We start from the raw sequence: 6,000 nt of genomic DNA, 5'->3' as shown, positions 1-6,000 counted from the left end.
AGAAGATTCTTTCTGGAATTTCCCCATAAGCCTGGGGGTAGAGGTTTCAAAACCTCTCCTCAAGGGGGGGTACTGTCAGCAGCGCTGACAAACGCGCTGCTGCGGCATCACCGCAGCAGCAGCCCGGCGCCCTTAGAAGAGCGCTCCGGGCACTTCCGCCCGGCGAGTCCCGGGTGGAAGATGTGACGTCCGCCCGGCTGCGGCGCGTCACTTCCGCCCAGCCGGGGGACAGTACAGGGAGTCGGGCCGCGTCACCCGGGGGTTGCCAGGCAACCAGGGGACGCCGGGTGGCGCGCGCCCAGGCAGCTGGTGATAATTAGACAGGTTGGGGGCCTGGTCCTACGGCGGAGGCTGATTGGCCAGCAGCACCCTTTTAAGGGAGCTGGTCCAATACAGCCCCGCCGGTGATATTGTTTCCCCACAGAGGGCCTGCTGCTCTCTGCTGTCCCGGTCCCTGCAGATTCTCTGCCGTGCACCGTGCCCGTGCATCTATCCTCCTGCCGTGGTCCCAGCCACGCTCCGTCGCTGTGTCGACACCTTCCAGCGAGGGTCCGCTGCCGTGTTGCTGCGGCCGTCCCTTATCCGGAATTCTCTTGGTCAGCTATCTTTCCATCTGGTCCTGCCAAGACACTCCAGACGTACTCCGCTCCATCTTCTGCCGCTGGAGGTTCCGTTCCGGTTACGTAAGTGCTCCATTGGAGCCCGGTCCTTATTCGTTATTTTCTGGACAAGCTGTCCCGTATCTTTAGTTGTTCTGTTTCCGTCTTGCCTGGCTCTCCGGGATCCGGAGAGACTCATGCTAGGGGATTTACGCCCGTTTTGGGGTACCGTATTGTACCATTTTTGTGTTGGCGTATTTTGCGTTTGGTGGCACCCCGTTACTGTAGTACCGGTGCTTGTGGCTCAGTCACATTCCCCGTCCTTGGCCAGGTGCCGTCAGACAGGGTGTTCCATTCAGTTAGGTCCTAGTAGTCAGATCCTCCTTTTGGTCCAGTCCCTGACAGTCGCCGTGGGCTTGTCTCAACATAAAACCTGGTTGCATCGGGGTTGGAGCGGGCTTAACCTGCTCCCTCGAACGCGGCGACTAAAGGAGAAGCCTAGCACCTTGCAGCCTGCGGTCACTTGCCCGGGACGGCCAACAGAGTTAGAGTAGGGCTTTGCCGTGGCCGTTCTAAACAGCGGTCCCGGCTGAGGGTTCAGCCCACCACCAGTCACTGCATACACCCACGCACGTTACAGGCGTATTATGGGCGTCATTCGGAACTACACAGGGGCGTACTTTCAAAGTGGGCTAAACTGGGCGGAAACATGGGCGGACACGGGGGAGTGCACTTATTTTGGTAGGCGTGCATTCGGACAGCACACCGAATGCACGCGAACAAAAAGGCAAGAAATATGCGGTGTCCATAAGCAAGTATTGCTTTGCGGACACCACTCGTTCATGCGCTAGGCAATCGCTACGCCTAATCAGTACAACCAATGTCAGCTGAACACAATACAATCCACTCCTTTACTTATTACTCATTAATTACACGCTGTCAGTGCTTCTATTGGAACCATTGCAGCTTAAATGGACCATTACTAAACACACACATATATGCTGCACTTTTCACACACTTTTACACTGCAAATAATGGACACAACTTACTATTAATAATAGAAATAGACATGTCACTTCTACATGTATCAATTAAACCACACATTTGGGGGCAAAAAAAAACATTTATTACAAGAACTTATTAAATAAAATGGAAACCGTAACAAATTAAAAGGTACCATGGCAGGAATATAAAAAAATAATATATATTAAATACATGAATTTTTTACATACATAGCCACAGCAGAATCATTAGGAAAACATCAGGTGGCTTCACAACAAAAGTATAGCAACAACACTTCAAGTACAGCAGACAGTAATGCTAGCCGAAAGAGGCCAACAGGGGAACCAAACATGACATTCGAAACGAGGGCAAATGTGGGGACCCTCTGCACGGGATTGGACACAGGAAGCTGACACACACAGCTCAATGAAAGATTTGGGAAGACATAAGGGTGGAGATTAATGCGGACACAAGTTCATTTGCGGGCACGTTTGGCCCTGGTAGGCTCCTTGCCACGTTCAGCAGCTCTTCGGCCACGGCCACGTTCGGATGGTGGCCCAGGTGGAGCAGATGCTGGTGAGGGGGGGGGGATGGTGTCCCCCCTCTGCCAGCAGGGAGTGCTGCTGGTGGGAATGCACCAAAACGGATGACATTAGGACCCTATTGGTGGAAACTAGCTCCACCATAAGCTCATTATGGTGGAGGAGGAGGTCATTTTGATCTGCCAGCACCTCGAGGCTTGCAGCCATGGCCTTATGGGCATCAGCCATAGCCTGCAGGCTTCCAGCTATTGTCTGCTGGGTGCTGACCAAACCCTGCATGACCTCCTCGGTCCTACGCATCCGCTCTGATGCCAAGTCTCCCTGCTGCTGAATATGGCCAAGCCCCTGCACCCACCTGTCGTATTCGGCCTCGGCCGGTGGCTGATGCTGCTGCTGCACGTGCCTGGCACTGGTGGCAGGTGGCACAGACTCCTCAACCTCAAGAGATTCTGGACCAAGCGGTGGGGATGCTGGTGAAAGAGAAAATTACAATTACAACACATTCCATGCAAAATTAGGACCAACTACTTATGGCATGGCAAATAATTACCTTCAAGAAAAGCAGCAAAGACTTCCGCTGGGGCCTCGCTATCGATGGTGCTCACCCCCCGGACCTCCTCTACTGCAATGCAGCATTCTGCCATCTCCTCCAGGGGGGTGAGCTTCAGCCGGCCTGGCATGGGGACAGCCCCAGAGGTGTGGCTGTGTTCCCACCGCTGGGTCAATTTCTTCTTGAGGTTGGTTTTGAAGTCGTGCCACCTGCAATCAAAGTTTACATATTAATACATGTCACTCCTCATGTTTTCTGTAGCACCCATTGCAATCTGCAATAGATTACAACATGTGCTTCATTACACACAACTTACATTCTATTAAAATATAAAACCAACCCTTAGAAGATACATTCAGACTCACCCAACAATAACTATCGATTAAATGACATGGCAAACATGTCTGTGGCTTCAAGCAACGTGACCGGCCATTGACCAACTCCATCTAACATCTAATGTAAACATTACTGGTCTTGTACTGCTCAAATGTAACACACATGAACTTGCCTCTTCGTAACGTGCTCCGTCTCACGAACTTTTGGAGCCACCGCATTAATCTCCGCCGTTATGTCCTCCCAAATCTTCCATCTCCTTGTGTGTGTCAACCTGTCCTGTGGACACTCGATCCAATCCCGTGCGCGGGGTACCAGGATGGCAAGCTCCTGCGCTTTGAATGCCATGTTTCTGCTGCTTGGTTCCTCTGTTGGCCTCTTTCGGCCACGCCCACGGCCACGGCCACCTGTCGCTGTACTTGAAGTGCTGGCCAGGCTACTCTATTGGGAAGCCACCTGCTGTGTTCCCAATGATTCTGCTGAGGCTGAAGATGGGCCAGCTGCCGATTGGCCTGATGTAGATGGCCCAGCTGGCTGCTCTTCTCCCACTGGCTGGTCTGGGTTGAGGGGGACATAGCTGGTGTTTGAGTCCATGCGGGCAAACAGGTCCTGGCACACCTGCTCTTCCTCAGATTGTGAGCCAGCCATGTTTGCAACAACATTGCAGTTTTCTAGCACACCTTTATATCCTATTTCTGTAATTGGCGTACATCAGCGACACCCTGCGTTCCGTACGACAGCGTTCCATACGGCAGCGTTCCGTACGGCAGCGTAGACCGTGCGGCGCATAGGCCACGCCCCTACCTGCGGAAAATAAAAATAAAATACCTGGCAAACTTAGTAAGTCTGATTTAGTAGCTAATTGCAGATTTGTACTCCAATGACCAACTAAAACTGTGGTCAGACATGAAATGTATATGTGAATGTACATTTGTACTGTGCACTTGTTTGGTATGTAGTACAAATGACACTAACCATTCCATATGTAAATCCAGTCCACCACTCAGGCAATAGTAATCAGTGCTTGCATCCAAATCACATGGGAAAGGTGTCCAAATACTGGCTTGATGCTAGCTACATTGCATTCCACATCTCTAGTGTGGGCCAGTAGAAGGTAAGTGTACACATGGCACCATGGCCTAATATTGGGAAAAGGTCTTGCACTATTTGCTATGTTTCTTCTGTATAGCTTTCACTATAATAAAGCTGTTTAGTACCTTGTAGAGTTAGGTGTAACTGGCCAGTGATGCAGACTATTTCACCTGTTGTTTTCACCCATGTTTGGTGAATGTAATAGATTATATATAATGGGTTGCAAACTTCTTTCACCCTGTCTGTTTAGGAGATACTAAGTAATGGCATGGTTTGCTCAACTATGCAAAGGTACAGCAAGTGTTGTTTTGCGATGCAATGGGTTAGCCGTCTGTTGTGGCGCATACACGCTGTTAATGACAAAATGAACAATAAAGTTAATACCAAATATCACACTGAACAACCAATTACAGGACATGAGAGCAGCACCCTTCTCTGCCGTGGAACTGAGGGCACTGGTCTCCGTTATGGAGACCAGGCTGGGGCGTGTGGGGCCCTTCATTACAAACCGCCAGAAGCGCCAGGCGTATGCCGCTGCCCGCAGGCGCATATTCGCGCGCACCCAGGTGCGCAGGACCATCACCCAGCTGGAGCGGCAATGGTCTGATATGAGGCGCCGGGAGCCAGAAAAGCTCCAGCAAATAAGGGCCAGCATTGCACGATGTAAGTGTTTACACATTAAATGCCCAATTGTACATTAATGCTTCCATGACCTTTTTTTTGACAATAAGGTAACCTGGTTGATCATGAGTTAAACATGGCATACACTATTTGTGTGGTACTTCATGATTGACATGCTGTAATGTGGGTGTAATATGTCATTTTTTGGGATGCATGATGAATGAACAAATCATGTGACTTATTTAACACTCTGCATTTTGATTTTCCTTACAGCACGTGACCGTGCAAGACGGGCCCGTGAGCAGGGGCAGGAGGAGGATGTCCCTGAAGAAGTGGCGGAGGAGAAGGTCACAGAAGTAGTGGCGGAGGAGGAGGCCACTGAAGTAGTGGCGGAGGAGGAGGCCAGTGAAGTAGTGGTGGAGGAGGAGGCCGCGCAAGAAGTGGCCGAGGAGGAGGTGGCCTCGGAGGGATTGTACGAGGAGGAGGCATGTGAGGTGGTGGAGGAAGAAGTAATTGGTAGGTAAACATAAGGCATCATTAATAATTGGTGGTAGTACTATTTGTTAGGTACCACTGGTGAATCTTGTGTGTTTTACTCTATTATTAATTAACATACAAAAGTGGGTTACAACAGACACACTTAGGGGTTATAGGCCCAAGCAAAAACCATGGAATCTGGAGGCTCACGTAGGTGATGCGTGTTTATTTATGGAGGGCCTTTCTATACTAGCAGAAATAAAACATCAATGGAGTATGGTCAGGCGTGATTTATAATGGAGTCCCAAGTGGGCAGTTCCCCTGGGCCCCCCTCTAGCCAGTTGGCCCGTGTTGTTGCCATGTATTTTGCAAAGCTATTTTGTAGGATGGATTTACTTTAGAAATTGTTTGGTGTAAGGAAGCGGATTAGTGCAGCAGTTTCTCCTATCTGGCAATGTGACAATGATTCCGGAAGTAAGGGGTAGAGGGACTAGGCTAGCCTTTAAATGTGGTATCCATCCATCCATCCATCCATGTATCTATCCATCTATGTATCCATCCATCTATCTATCTATCATGCAGTTTAGCTATTAAGCAGTGACATGCAGGTATATATGTATGGCAAAATGTGGCATGTTGTATTGGATGTAGCTTTCTAGTAGATTGGTGAGTGTTAAGGCAGGAGATTTTTATCAGTCACATATTCTGTAGTGTAAGCCAGTGTGTGAGTGTGGGCCCATTTTAATTTTTACCATTACAAACAGTATTGCCTATGTAATTGTTT

Source organism: Crinia signifera, chromosome 2, assembly GCF_055691185.1.
Source record: "Crinia signifera chromosome 2, ASM5569118v1, whole genome shotgun sequence".
NCBI lineage: Eukaryota > Metazoa > Chordata > Amphibia > Anura > Myobatrachidae > Crinia > Crinia signifera.
This window is presented reverse-complemented; position numbering follows the sequence as displayed.